Source organism: Elephas maximus, chromosome 2 (genome assembly GCF_024166365.1).
Source record: "Elephas maximus indicus isolate mEleMax1 chromosome 2, mEleMax1 primary haplotype, whole genome shotgun sequence".
NCBI lineage: Eukaryota > Metazoa > Chordata > Mammalia > Proboscidea > Elephantidae > Elephas > Elephas maximus.
The window spans coordinates 145,469,927-145,485,035 of NC_064820.1; the positions used below are offsets into that span (position 1 = coordinate 145,469,927).

General features: G+C 37.3%; 1 pseudogene; it reads right to left on the reverse strand.

The window, feature by feature from the left end:
- Positions 1 to 836: 836 nt before the first annotated feature.
- LOC126067037 (transcription factor BTF3 homolog 4-like) lies at positions 837 to 12,812 on the reverse strand (annotated as a pseudogene).
- Between the last annotated feature and the right edge of the window lie 2,297 nt (positions 12,813 to 15,109).

Genomic DNA, 15,109 nt, shown 5'->3' on the forward strand with positions numbered 1-15,109 from the left:
CTTACCAGACGGTAAAATCAAGGGGAAATCAAAAGTTGAGGATGGAGCTGTTGTTCCTCAGGATGGGGAAAGAAAATCTTACAAAGAGAGGGATTAGGCACCAACTTTATATGGAGAACTGCCTTCTCAGGCTAATAGAAGATGAGGAAGAGCATTACCAAAAGCTGGCCGGGCCATTCTGAAACCAAGGGAGAGGAAAACAGGAATTAGGAAGAAAGGAAAAAGCCAGTAAAATAAATTCTTCTGGGTCCGAGTAGGTAAGTGAATACAAGGCAACCGCGGCAAAGATACGCTGCCCATCACCCCGGCACGAAGCTGCTGGTTAAACATCTCAACATTTTAAACCCAGAGAAATGGAAAAAAAATAACCTCCAATGGTAAAATCTTTTCCAATTTGAAATCCAAAGCACTCGCTTTTTAGTTATTCTATGTGTTATTGGAAAAAAAAAAAAAAGGAAGAAAGAAAGAAAAGCAACAGACATAAAGATTTGTTTTATTTCTACCGAGGAAAGGAGAAGGATTAAATAGAGCTGTTTTCCAATTTGCTCTCCAATATACACATCCACATGCCACACACATACGTACACAGACACACACCAAAAACTCCCCAACAAACAACAAAAAAGCCAAGAAGAATAAAAAACAAAAAACACTCTCAAACTGCACTGATACTTCTCATTTCGACCAGCGGTTTAGATCCTGGGAGAAAGTGCAAAATGAAAAATCAAACAACCAAAAAATGCTGAACAAACAGCATTATTATATTACTAAAGTAGTAACAGATGATGTTCTCTGTGTCTGTAAAATTTTGGAACCACATAGCTGATTTGTTAAATCTAGTCCATGCCATGTTTCAAAAAGCAGGAAAAAAAATTAGCTTCATTCTTTGCTATCTCATCAAAATCTTCTAGGAGATGTGGGACATCATCATCCTCCTCACCAATGTCTCCTGTTTTGATGTTTTGCTATCCAACACTTGCCTCAGGAACTGTCCCACTAACTTTCTAAGACTTGTTAAACTGTCAGCACAAAGCTGACTTAATATCCCAGGAAGCATTTCTACGATGGGTTCGGCTTCTGCGTGGCCAGTAATTGCAAAGGTGTTAGCAAAGAGGGAAGTTCGGACCTTGGGATTGTTGAAATGAATAACTGTCCCATCATTAATCATGTTCACCTCTCCAATACCAGCTACGTTATTCACAGCCAGTTTTTAAAGAGAACTCTGAAGTGTTTTGTCATCAGCTGTAGCTGTTCTAGGTACCACCTTCTTTCTGCGAGCTGTACCCTTGCCCTCTATGTAGACCTGAGTCTGAAGTTTTGGCTAACTTTTCTTGATTTGTGCTGTTGGTAAATCTGAAGCAGGGAGGGTCCTCCTACACCAGCACACAGCAAGAGCAAGATGGCTGCCTCAGCGGAGACAGGGCTGCTCCAGAAATTTAGGAGTTCTTTATAAATTATGAATTTTAATTCTTTGGCTATATATTGCAAACATCTATCCTACTTTGTCAGTTACCTTTTAACTTCGCTTGTGGCATTTTTATTATGTAAATAATTTATATATTTATTTAATCAAATTTATCAATCTTCTTTTGCCACAATAAAAGGCAGTACATACACTGGCTTGTAGAAAGTGTTTCCCTAAATTGAAGAGAAATATATCCATGTATTTTTCTGATACTTATACGGTTTCATTTTCTTTACATTTAGATCCCTAATTAATTTGGAGTTTATTCTTGTATATGGATTATTTTTTCAAATGGCCACCTTGTTTTTCCAATACCACTTGTTAAAAATCTACCTTTGCCTCAGATATTTGAGATCTACCTTTATCATACACTACATTCCCATAATACTTGGTCTTCACATGGGCTTTCTATTCTGGTGTTGTGTTTGTCTACTAATGTGCCAGAACCATACTGTTTTAGTTACAGAGGCTTTCTAGTATCTAAAGCTTGGTAGGCCTAATCACCCCTTACAGTTTTTTTGTTTGTTTGTTTTGTTTTTTTTACAGTGCTTTTCTTGATATTCTGGCATGTTTATTTTTCTATGTGGATTTTAATATTAACTTGTCTAATTTCATTTTTTAAAAAGCTTGCTTGTATTTTTTGAGAGATTTTGTTAAATTTCTACAATAATTTAGGGAGAACTGACAACTTTATAATGTTGATTCATCCTATCCATGAATATGAGATAGCTTTTTATATGTTCAGTTTTACTTTGGTGTGTTTCAGGAGTGTTTTAAAGTTTTCCTCACACAGGCTTTGCATATTTCCTGTGAAGTTTATTCCTAAATATTTAATATTCTTTGCTGCTCTTGTGTATGGGTTTTTCTCTACCATTATAATAATTATAATTTGTGTACATGAAGCCTATTAATTTCTGTATGTTATTTCATTTCTCTTTAATTGCAATTCTCTTCTGTCATCTTGATTAGTTCTGCCTCAGCAGATGCCACCTGGTCTAACAGATTATCTTGCTTCCCTCAATTATTGGAGCCTTCTTAAATTGGTTATAATTTTTCTGTTCTGATTCAATCTGGGATCCTTCAACACTTGTGCAAGTTAAACTGTTGAGATCTCTGGGACAATAGAAAGAACTGGAAGGCAGTGTTCGTTTTTGTTCTAGTGAGAGAATGAATTATAAACTAGGATTCTCTACTGGGGTGAGGAGAAAGTCTCTCTGTTCTCAAGTATCTCCAGGTACAAGTGAGAAAGGAAAATCCCCTTCTGACCACATGATTAGCAGAAACTTAGACTACTAAGCAATCCCACCCTAGGGGAGAGATATCAGAGGGATTAGACAGCCTCTCAAAGTGCCTTATCGAAGAAGCAGAGGGGTGTATGTCCTGTGATTCACTGGCGTCTGTAGGATTGTGCCACCCTCCCTCTCCCTGACATATACAACACACACCTCTGCCTTCAGTTCTTTGTCCTAAATTCCCCTGGAGAAATGAGTCTTCTTCTGCCACTGACTTCATTCCTCTGTCTTGCTTACTTTTCCCCACCCTACTCTAGCACAACAGACCGTGAAACCCTACACCTATTCTCTTCACTGGAGAACTCAAGGGTCTCAGATATACCTGAGATTCCTTCCAAATCCTATGTGTCTTATCTTGAGTCATAGTTGAAAGAAGTTGTATTCAGGCCACAAGCTTCCTTTTATTCATTTCTACCTATGTGTATTTATACTTTAATATTTATTAGAACTGGGGGGATATTAATTATTGTATCTCAATAACCAAATATACACAATAACTCTGTTATATAGCAATCTCTTTTCAGGCAACCTAACTTGGCAAAATTTCATCAAAGGCTAGGAAAAACTACTGCCTGAAGGAGCCAAAATCAATGTTAAAATGCCTGTGTTGGTTATTTGTAAGCAAGCCTTCAGACTTTTAGTAATCCTGATTGTCTAATTACCCAAACCACAGCATGGTAAAACCTTAAAATAAGATTAAGAAGAAAAGTGTATTGAATCGGATAAATTGAATGTACCAAGAAATAGAGATGAGACAAATGATTGCTTGAGAAACAGGCTAATGGTGAATTTAAAACAAAACTTGACACACATTCAGACTGATGGAAAATAACTTAAAAAGCACACTGTTGGGGAAAGTGGTCTTTCATATTTGAATAAGCCCTAGTGTCATCCTTAAATTCAAGATGAGGCTAATATGTGTTTTAATAAAAATCCTGGGTAATCAAGAAAACTATAAATTATATACTCCATAGTCTATTTAATAAGACATGCAAATATGTAACACATTTTAAAAAAAATAATTTCCTCTAAAATGATTAAAATAAAAGTCCTGGTTCTGTAATCTTTATTTATCTCAGAACTTTAATTTTCTAGGAACAATTCTAGATTCTCATGAATTTATTGTAGTTGAGTTTAAGGCTTTATAGTGGAGAGTTTACTTCCAAGTCACATATGCTAGTGTGATTGCTAACTTTGAAAAATAGTCTTTCTGGAGAGAATCACTTCTACATTTCACTGGTAATTTTCACACACACCCTCCCCTCCCCTCCACCATACACACACAGTCCACATGGCTACAGACAATTTCTGTGATTCTTGATATTCTATATATCTATCTTTTTTTTTATACCAATTTGCTGTTGCCTTTAAAATGCAAGCTCTAAGGGAATATGTGGAAACCTTGGTGGTGTAGTGGTTAAGTGCTACAGCTGCTAACCAAAAGATCAGCAGTTTGAATCCCCGAGGCACTCCTTGGAAACTCTGTGGGGCAGTTCTACTCTATTCTATAGGGTCACTTTGAGTTGGAATTGGCTCGACCCAATGGGTACCATAAGGGAATATGTAATATGATTTTTATGACCCTCATCATAACACCCTGACCAAGGAGGCATTTTAATATTTGATTAAATGATTAAGAGGATTAGCAAAATAGAATTCTGGATATAAATTTTTTAATAATGTTATGAAAATATTTTTAGTTTTGATTTTATACCTTTTTTTTTTTTTAACCAATAGTAGGGCTGTGTCATTAACAAGTAAAATTGAAAAGACTAAAAGTTATTAAAACTTTTATAATTTTGTCATAAAACTAAAGTTAAAATAGAACAATCTATAAAGCTGCATCATTAGTATTTTATGAGTAAATTATCTCTAATGATATGTTTTTATAGAAATTTATATTATTTTCTGGCTATTAATCATTTTAATATTGATAATTTTAATGGAAGACACATACTTAGGAAAGCAATATCAACCATGGGAAATATATATATATATATATATAAATATATATATATATATAAATATATATATATATAAATATATATATATATATATATAAATATATATATATATATATATATATATATATATATATATATATATATATATATATAGGCGTCAGCCAGAATGCTCTTTAGAAGCAAGGATGGCGAGACTTCATCTCACATACTTCAGACATGCTATCAGGAGGGACCAGTTCCTGGAGAAGGACATCATGCTTGGTAAAGCAGAGGGTCAGTGAAAAAGAGGAAGACAGTCAACAAGATGGACTGACACAGTAACTTCATCAATGGGTTCAAACATGTGAGGATGGTGCAGGACTGGGCAGAGTTTCCTTCTGTTATACATAGGGTTGCTATGAGTCAGAACAACCTTGGGGGCACCTAACAACAACAAAAACAATAACTGGTATCATCAATCTTTGGATAACAGTCATCTAGAACACAATCAATTGGCTACGAATAATGAAAATATTTGTATAGTATCTGGTGATTTGGCTGTCAAGTGGGAGGTTGGGGTAATTTAAACAGACCATAATTAAGCAATGACAATCTGCTCAATCTTTTGACAAGTGATAATCTGAATTTCTCTTTCCATAGGCAAAGTCAAATATTTGGAAATAGAATGAATAACATCTCCCTTTGGGGAAAAATATTGACTTCTACTTCATTTCATAATACTGTTTTTCATTGAAATTGTTTGGACTTTAGGGGCAGACAGTCCTGAAATCAAATTCTGACTTGAGTCATGTATCCATAGGCAGCTTTTTCACCTTTTCTAAGCTAAGTTTTTCCCTTAGTGAGAAACTGACTTGCATGGTTTTTTTTTCTCCCTGCTTATTTTACCTGTTTCAGAAGAAATCTAGGACTTTGTATCCAAAACTGGGACTCTCTTGCCCAGTAGGGTGTGGCAAGTAATCTGGGCTTCGGTGTTTCAAAGATGTAGATGGAGGTTGAAAACTCAAATACCTACAGGGACCTGGCATGAAACAAAAGAATAAAGTCTTTTCATTGTCTTCCCCACCTAAAGGAAGCAACCCAGTTCAACTTTGGCTGATTGTTGTCTTGGAGGTCCGTGGGCCCAAGGTTGACAGATCTTCTGTGTTTTTAAGAGAAGCATGAAATAACTTTTTATGTTAACTCTTCCAATTTTAAAATGTTTGTAGTCAATTTTTTTTTTTTTTAATTTAAAATACAAGCTGAGGGTAGGGGGCATGTCTGCTGCTCAGAAGTTGTCTACTAGCATCAGTTTGCAATGCTGGCCAAAGCCATGAGGGGCTGAAACTGCATTATCTGACAAGGCTGAATAGATTTAGACTAACTGGAAAAGGAAACTGTAAAGAGGGCCTGGCTTGCAGGTTTTCTGAGTGACCAAGGCCTCAAGCCAAAAAGCAAACCGGTTGCCATCAAGTCCATTCTGACTCATGACAACACCCTGTGTCTCAGGGTAAAACTGTGCTCCATAGGGTTTTCAATGGCTGTGATCTTTTGGAAGTAGATTGCCAGGCTTCTCTTACAAGGAGCCTCTAGGTGGATTTGAACTGCCAAGTTTTTTGTAGTAACCAAGTACTTAACCATTGAACCTCCCAGGGACCCCAACCAAGACCGAAGCCTTCTCAAATGCAGTAATAGGAGGTAGCAATACCTCACGAGGAATTGGCTATGAGAAAGTTCACCAAATAGTGTTGCTTACAGAACCTTCAGAACCCTGGTGGCACAGTGGTTAAGGGCTTGACTGCTAACCAAAAGGTCAGCAGTTCAAATTCACCAGCCATTCCTTGGAAACCCTATGGGGCAGTTCTACTCTGTCTGGTCACTATGAGTCAGAACCAACTCGATAGCACCTAATAACAGCAACAACGACAGAGAACCTTTGTGATGATTTCCCCTAGCTGGGTTTGGCACACAAGGAGTACAGCCACCAGTGGAGCTGGCAAACTCTCATAGAACAAGGGGCCTGGGCACAGAGCAACAGCAGCGGCTGCCAACAAGGACTTATCCCAAGGCCAAGGAGACCTTCCTTGTTTCCTGGAGTCCATGACTTTTTCCTGGGCTTTCTCCTTCGTTTTGATGGAACACATCCTTCACTAACTTCTAAGAAAGGGTGCACTGGAAATCAATAGATACCTGCCTCCTAACTCATTAGCCACTCTCACAACCCCAGTGGATATATGTTTCCAGGCTTCTAGAGTCACTAACAGGGGCTAGGGATAGAGAAATCCCAACTCTCACTTATAGGGTTGCACCAAGAAGTGATGCTTGGCTTTCCAAAGATATTACTTCATTCTCCTAATCAGTTAAATTTACTTATATGGACTGGTCCTGGTATCTGACCTCCCCATATGGTGATGTGCAATAGTAGAAAAAGCTACAGAGGAAGACAGACCCGGCCTTAATTCATGCTCCATCCATTTTCTTGGAAGGTTAAACTTCTAATTTTCAATATTTCCATTTGTAAAATGTGAGGACGGTGCCTACCTTTCTATAATGTCATGATAATGACTCGTATTTGATATTAACAAGTACCAAAGGACCTTTAGAACACAAGTTAGACATGACCTGAAATGTTCAAACTCTTTTACATGTACAACAAGAATATTATGTTTCCTTGTCCCTAGTTAGTATGCATATTTAGAAGAGATCAGTGGCAGCTTAGACCTACCTTATTATCACCTCCCTGTGCTCATTACTAATTCATAGAAATCCTTTTAACTCCAACCAGTTTTTAGTATTAGGGTTTAAGATGGAAATAGCATTTGAATAATTTGTTTTCACCTAGCAAATTGTGCATGAAAAATAAAAAGAAAGCACAATTTAAAATATAGATATAAAAGTGCAATGTTGGCTTAAAAAAAATGTTGGCTTAATGGACCTTAAAAAAACCTTCTCATGAAAAGTCCTGAAAAAGGTACTCAAAGTTCATAGCTGGTTGATTTTGTTCCAGGAAATGACTTTAAAACCTTTGAGAAAAATGAAAATATAACCAGTCTCTCTAGCTGGGACAAATTCAATGTATTTGATCTTTTATCCCCAGTGACTGAGCTTTATCAAAGGTGCATTCCAGATTTGTAGCCTTAATTTTTTTTTTTTTTTTTTTGCCTAATGGCTGAAGGCAAGCTATATGTTAAACAAACACTGACCATGTGAGCTTATTTGTCCCAGAAAAAAAATGAGTTGGACTGAAATTAAGAATTTAAGCTGAGCTCCTGCATGTTAATATTCAACAGAAGCCAAGGGTGAATTTCTTTTTTTTTTTTTACTACTGACTGTGATTATTCACCAAGAGCTGCTTGAAACTACTGCAAATCAGCCAGCCTTGATGTGGCCATAGGGGAAGCTCTGGCTATATTCCTGAAATTTGTAAAATCATTTAAAGGAACCACTAGCTATACCACCACCATCACCACCAAAAAAAAAAAAAAAGAACTCATAGCAACCCTATAGGTCAGAGTAGAACTGCCCCATAGTTTCCAAGGAGTGGCTGGTGGATTTGAACAGCTGACCTTTTGGTTAGTAGCGTAGCTCGCCATAGCTTTTAGCCACTACGCCACCAGGGCTCCTCGATACCACCACAGGGTATGCAAATCTTTCCTGATTAATTCCATAAAAGGTTAACTCTGTATAGTCTTGATACTTAAGTAGATTGCGTCCAGTTTTTCGTATGTCAACATGTGCTCTATAAATAATTGCAAGTTGCCGCATTACTATATGTATATGTTTGTTTCTCTAACTGCATAGGACACTCTTCTAATTTGATATCACCACTTGAGTGTCTTATAGGCTCCTCAACCTCAGTGTGTTCTAATACTAACTCAGTTACTCCCCCTTTCAGACCTGATCACCTCCTGAATTTCCTATCTCTGTTCATGGCACCAGTCACCTATAGCACGAATCTCCTTCCCTTGCCCCTCTTCTTTATCATATTCAATCTTTCGGCAGTTCCTGTCAATATTGTCTCCAAAATCCATCTCAGATCTCTCCATCTTTGTTCCAGTGGTCGTCTCTTGTCTTCATCACTCCAATGGCTTCTTATTTAGTCTTCTTAATCTCCTCTATAACCCTCTTCAATCTATTCATTACACAGACTATAAAGTGTTTTGTAATAAAAATCTTGTCATTTTTACCCTATTGCTTAAAACCTTTCCATGGTTCCCATTAAATCCAAAACTCCTAATCCTGGTCCAGAAAGTCCTCCATGTTCTTGGCTCTGAATCTCTTCTTTTACCTCTCTGTTTCTCTTGCTCAGTACACCTTCATCACCCTAGCTCCTTAAAAAAATCCAATTTCATTCTAATATCAGGATCACTGTACAAGTTGTTTCCTTTTCATGGTGAGCACTCACTATTACTCTTAGACTAACTGTCATATCCTCATCATTTAGACCTCGGTTTGAATCCTCAAAGAGGCATTCTTAAAGATCTTTCTGAGTTAGCCCTCCCAAACCCCTAATCCAGGTCTTCTCCATCTTTGATCCTTATTTGGTTTCTTCATAACAATAAACAAATTGTAATTATTTTATTCACATGTTTGTTGACTTCTTTCCATCTGTCATCCCTACCAGAATGTAAGTTTTATGAGTGTTGGTATAGAGTCTTGCTCAATCACTTATCCCTAGCACCTAGGACAATGTCTGCATGTAAATTTTGGAATTAATAGGTGAATATCTAGAGCTGTTGACAAGATGACTAACATTATTTAAGCACACTTAAGAAACCCTGGTGGCATAGTGGTTAAGTGCTACGGCTGCTAACCAAAGGGTTCATAGTTCAAATCCACCAGGCGCTCCTTGGAAACCTATGGGGCAGTTCTACTCTGTCCTATGGGGTTACTATGAGTTGGAACCAACTCGATGGCACTGTGTTTGGTTTTTTTTTTTTTTTGGTTTATGTGGTAAGAATTCTGGTTGGCACTTCAAAAACATGACTCAACTCCATTTAAAAGTAAGATTGCATGTTCTTTTTAGTTGCCATTGAGTCAGCTTTGACTCATGATAACCTTATGTATACCAGAACAAAATATTGCCTAGTCCTGTGCCATCTTCATAATTGTTGGTATGTTTGAGTCCACTGTTTTAGATATTGTGTCAATCTATCTCATTGAGGGTTTCCCTTGTTTTTGCTGACCCTCTACTTTACCTACCATGATATCCTTTTCTGGCAATTGGTCTTTCCTCATGATGTGTCCAAAGTAAACAAGCCAAAGTCTCCCAATTCTTGCTTCCAAGGAGCATTCTGGTTGTAATTCTTCTAAGACCGATTTGTTCATTCTTTTGGCAGTCTACACCATATTCAATATTGTTTGCCAATACCACAGTTCAAATGAATCAATTCTTTTTTTTTCTCTTTATCATTATCCAGCTGTTGTATGCATATGAAGCAATTGAAAAGGCTATGGCTTGGGTCAGACTCGCTGTAGCCATCAAAGTAACATCTTTGTTGTTTAAAACTTTAAAGATGTCTCTTACAGATTTGCCCAATGTGATACCTCATTTGATTTCTTGACTGCTACCTCCATGAATGCTCATTGTCTATCCAAGTAGAATGAAATTGTTGACAGTTTCCTGAACTTCTTGTCAATGATTTCAAGATTTTGTAGTATGGCTTTTAAAGGAAGTTAGAGATCACTTTACTATTCTGCTTTCCTGAACAGATCATACACATACATATATACTTATATTTGTAATGATTTCCTGTGCTCTTCTTGAAGATATCTAAGGCCAAATACTCCATTAGCTTCCAAGATATTCTTTTTTTATGTTTAATGGTAATTTCTTGTGTGCTTGTGCACACAAGTTCTTTTATTAAGTAATTTGCAGATCAAGGTAAAAAACTGATCATTCTTATTCATATACTTAAAGACAATTATACAATTATGGCCACCCTTCAGCCTTGAACAAAATCAATTTGTTTCAGTCTTGAACAAAATGAATTAGTTCAGAATGTCTTCAAGAGTTTAACTTTGAAACATTTTCATCATTTAGCTTTTGAGGGAATATCTTGGCAGTAATATCAGGAACATGACTTGAATTAAGACCAGTCCTCAACTAGGTTTATTCCAGTCAATTCCAAAGACTTTTTCTCTATTCTCACTTGACTTCTTAGTTCTTTGAAATTATCCATTAGCCTGTTTTTTGAAGCTCTTTCTATTCTTGATTTCCACGGCTCTGTGTAATTCTCAACCTCCTCCCATATTTCTAACCCCTCTGTTTGTTTCCTTTAACTTTTCCATTTTTTTACCTCTAAAGTGTGACAACACTCAAGGCTCTATCATTTGGTCTGCGCATTTCCACATGAGCTCATTTCTGTGGATGAACGCTTCATCTGCATTTTATAAAGATCATCCCAAATCTCTCTAGATTTGTCAATAGCACGACTGTAGTCTTGTGACTGCGGAGTCAGGTGATGGTATGTGAAGTATGCACAATCCAAGAGACGACATTAAAATATTTAAAACTGGAGCCTAACCAGACCTAAAAGATGTGGAAAGATAAGGAAATAATAGAGGATTCAGAAGATCTTTAAAGAGGTTTGTGAGGCAGTTAGCTGCCATCCTGCAAGAGTGCAGACTTCTATTTACAAAGGGGTGGGAAATATTAAATGTCCTTTAAGTGTCCTGAGAGTTAAAGACAGGCAGAATCCAGTCTAGCCGTGAACAGTGTTTGCAACCTTTGTGGGAATACAGACTTATGAAAAGGGTAATTTGAATTCACCCTTAGCTATAGGACTGGGTATCTGAGTCCCCAATAGTCATATTTATCATAATAAGTGCACACTTGTGCACATATGTGGCACAATAGGAATCACTCTGGAAACACATGACATTGAGGACCACTGTCCTGTTCCAACATCACTGGTTAATAATCAACCTTCCATCATTTACAAAGGTCAATTTATTCCCTTATTGGGTAGATAGTTTTTACCATGGAAAAGTTTAGAGTTAAATATAAAAATGAACTAAATAAAATATATAGTGTACTGTATTTTAGTGTGAAGATTAATTTCTGTATTTGATTTTTCAAATACAATAAGTGGGAACACTTAGCAATGTTAGAAAATCTGACAGATTAACCTTGAAATCTAATTTAAAATGTAAAAATGATTTTATACTTGTGATTTTAAAAGTTATAATAAAATTTACCTAGGTTTATTAAAAGTATTGGCATGTGTACGAATAACTTCAAATATAAGAATCAGCACAAAGCCAATTGCTATGAGGCAGAGGTCAAATACATCCCAGATTTCTACATTCTCCAAGCTTCAACTACTCCACACGACACCAGCCACTCTCCCTCCCCTCAGCACTCTTCTCTCCCTGTTTGGGACTGGCAATTCACTGCAGCATCTCACAGAACTCATGAACTGTCACACCAAAACCAAACCCACCGCTGTCGAGTTGATTCTGACTCATAGTGACCCTATAGGACAGAGTGGAACTGCCCCATAGAGTTTCCAAGGAGCACCTGACCAATTCGAACTGCTGACTTTTTGATTAGCAGCTGTAGCACTTAATCACTATGCCACCAGGGTTTCCTCATGAACTGTACTTACAGTTACTTTGCTGACCCACAGGACATACCATCTCTCAACAAATTTTTATGCCTCTGGAGTTCTTCGGGAAGGAGGTAGCCTGATTTTAACAGATTTAGCCTTAAGGCGGGAGCCTTTCGAAATGCATGAAACTCAAGAACCCTAAGTTCGAGCCTCATTTTTGTGTAGATATGTGAATTTCCTAAACTTTTGACAGGATTGCCTTTATTTTTGTGAAATAAGCCTTCTCACTATGTTTCCCAGTTCCTATGTTCTTGTGAGAATGTACTTACCATGAGAATAAGCTATTCTCAAAGTCTTCATTCAGTCATAGTGGCCATTTTCTCCTTGATGCCATTCGTTGTTTCCGGGTGTTTCTGGCCCCCTGCTTTCCTAGCTTCTGAACAGTGAATAATGCCTTTGCAGTAAGGGATAACGCACTGCAGTTGGTAATTTTCAAGAGACTGGAACTCTGATAAGTTATTATTACCTCACATTCAATCTCGGGCACAATCATTGCTTCCATGTGTAGCAGGTGGAATGCACTGCTTTCAGCAGTTCTGTAGCATTCCAGGGTAGCTGTTTCTGCTTCTTAGCTATTAGCACTGCTTTTGTTAAAATGAAAAATACATAAAACCCAGAAAACCAAACCCATTGCCTTTGAGTCAGTCCTGACGCACAGCAACCCTATAAGACAGAGTAGAACTGCCCCATAGGGTTTCTAGGAGGTGGCTGGTAGATTTGAATTGCTGATCTTTTGGTTAGCAGCCATGGCTCTTAACCACTGCACTACCAGGGCTCCAATAGTTGTGGTAATTTTCCTGAGATTTAAATTCTTTTAGTTTTATATATTTGGCTTGTAAGTGCTGCTTTTGCAGTAAGGAAGAATGCATTGTAGTGATAATTTTCCTGAGATAAAAAAAACCTCTTGGCTTTATTTATTTGGGCTGTAAGTACTGCTTTTACAGTAAGGAAGAATACATTGTACCATGTTTTGAAAAGTTTCGTGAAAAATAATAAAAAGGCTAAGAAGAAGGAGAAAGACTAGGATAAAATTGTATGTGCAGTTGCCAGGTGCCTTCATGTTTTACATCATGTTTTGCAAGTTTTTAGGAAATAAAATTTTAAAAATAATAATAATAACAAAAGATTTTATCATTGATTCATATCGGCAGGACTTAAAATGTTCATTGTCTGCTGGGACATATGGGATCACAGATAACGGGTATCAAAATCCATAACTCCTAACCAAAATTCTGAATTCGTCCTTTAATCAGTATGCCTTCCATTAGTGAAAACAGGTGGTACCAACAAAAAATTCAAAGCAGAAAATAACTGGGTCACCAAAGGGTTAAGTGGTTTATTAAGGAATAGGGTACAACTTGGGATCAGGATCATCAGGCTACAACTCAGGATCTAGATCTGGAAATATGTAGGCAAAGTCTCCCTTCTTCAGGCAGGCCTCCTTTCAGCCTCCTGAAGACAGGCTCCTCTTGGGCCCTCAGGACAGGCTCCTTTTGGCCCTGCTGTCACTGCCGGCTCTGCCACTGGGCCCCTTCTGCACCTGTCACTTTGTCTTCAGTATTACAGTCGGTGACCCATGTTACAGCTCTTTTAGGAGATTCCTTGCCTTTTCTCTCTCTCTGCCCCTGCTTTCTTGTTTCTGCTTCTTCCTGCTGCTTCTCTTCTTGTTTCTTTCTAAAAACCTCTGTAGGGTTGGGTGCATATATATACAACTCCTTATCAATTTCAAGGCATGGCCCCTTCCAGCAAGGGGTCCACAAACTGACCAATCCCCTCTCGGTAGGCCACAGATACTTCATTTGCATAGTAGGCTACAGACACCTCACTTGCACAGTCTATAGTCACTTCATTTGCATAGACTATAGACCAATCCCTGCAAGGTACATACCAATCACAGGGCAGGCTACAGCCCAAGACCAGACAAAAAGTATCAAACCAAGCTGTTTATAGCTTACCCAGGAAATGTAACAACTCCTCTGGGGTAGAAAACTAGGATAGAGGTAGCTCCTCAGGGTTTTGGGGAAAAAAATCTATCAAGCTGTTTTTCCAAAGATCCAAGGCAAAAGGCCACATGAAGGAACATATTTTACCACAGCTTGTATAAGAGGGCTTGTAATTCATTTACATATTTGGAAGGATTTGTTTGTTAAGATCCTAAATTTGCCAGATTTGACATGTGAAATGCTTATAAATTAAATTATATTACCGTGTTTTTATGCAAATAACGTGTGCCTTCAACATTTGTTTGCCAATGTGCCCTCCCCCACAAGGTATTTTCAGAAGCACCGCTATGCCGATTTTTTTTAACAAGTTGCTGTAGAAAAATTAGCATAGTACACTTATGAAGATACCTTGCTGGGGGAGGGCATGGCTAGCAAACAAACATGTAATGAACACATTATTTGCGTAAAAATACAGTAAATGTATAAATGCAATTTAAATTTTAAGGGGATTTAATTTAGCTTATAAATAGGACAGCTTGTTTAACAGGGTTCACACTGTTCAACTTAAGTTTACCAAAACTTTTTCAAAGGATCCCTTGAAAAGAACTGTTCTTATTTCATATGATTTACTACATTTATAAAGAAAAAATACTAATTATAAGCTTAATTTAATAGCTTAAGAGAAAATACTGTAAAATTTGTAAGTTAAATAAATTCAATAATACTTTCAAATTCAAGGGACTGTCAATAGTTTTTTATGTACACAAAAAGTCCCTTTGGACATAAAAAGTCATTGTGACCAGCTTAAACTCAATCTCTTACTCCTAACTGTGCCAACAGTACCCAACTTAGGTTG